Here is a 1,046-nt window from a genome sequence, read left to right on the forward strand (position 1 = left end):
TTTATCAATAAGTACAATGTGAATAAAAAATACTGTCATAATAATAATTTAAAAATGAGATCAAGTTACACATTGAAAAAGACAAGCCAATGGGAACATTTAAAACATGCTTTCTGGGCTGGGGAGATAACTTGGTGGTCTAAGCACCTGCTTAGGCAAGCGCAGGGACTGGGGTTCAGTGCCTGGCACCACATGCCCCACTGGCCCCAAAAGCCAGGCGCACCAAGCCAGTTTGAAACTGGGCGTGGTGTGTACCTGTAATCCCAGCACTGGGGAGGCTGAGATAGGAGGAGCAGTGCAAGTCCAAAATGCATAGCGAGACCCTGTATCAATATAAAAGCAAAAAAAGAAAGGCCATGCTTTCTGATGCTTGCTTTCTCCCAGTGACAACATATCCTAGATTGCTTCCTGTGTGGGTCCGAGGGCTGCTTTACTCTTGATTGCAACATTGAATTTTCTTTCTGCAGAAGTCACAAGAAACCCAGGTGTACCCATTTTACAGGTGAAGAAGTGGAGGAAAAGGTCACCACCGACCCATGACCCATGGATGACCCCCGCCTCTCCTGCAGGGGCCTGCCTCCAGCTATGGAGGTTAATGGAAACCTGGGCAAGTCCTCAGACCTCCTGGAGCCTCAGTTTCCTCACTGGACCTGAGAAGGACTGTTGTACCTCCCTTAAGGGTTATTACAAGATAACTGGTATGAGCATAGATATTGTGATTGTGAGAACACAGGGCTACTGGCCGTTGCCAAAAAGACCCGCCCTCTGAGATCCTCTACAATCAAGGCCAAGCCCGGGTGCTGGGGCATAATGGAAAGCCTAAGGGATGAATTAGGATTGTGTTTGTCTACAAAAGCTCTATACTCAGCTTAAACATATGTCAGTTAATTTCTCTCATAAGAGTTCAGAGTAGGTAGCTCAAAGCTGTCTGTAAAGTTTCCAGAGACATCAGTCTCTTTGGATATTTTTTATGTTCTGTTAGTAGTTCGTACTTCCTCATAAGCATGAGATGGCTGCTGCAGCTCCAGCACACATGTCCACATTCC

This window comes from Octodon degus, unplaced genomic scaffold (genome assembly GCF_000260255.1).
Source record: "Octodon degus isolate 3935 unplaced genomic scaffold, OctDeg1.0 scaffold00076, whole genome shotgun sequence".
In the NCBI taxonomy this organism is placed as follows: Eukaryota; Metazoa; Chordata; class Mammalia; order Rodentia; family Octodontidae; genus Octodon; species Octodon degus.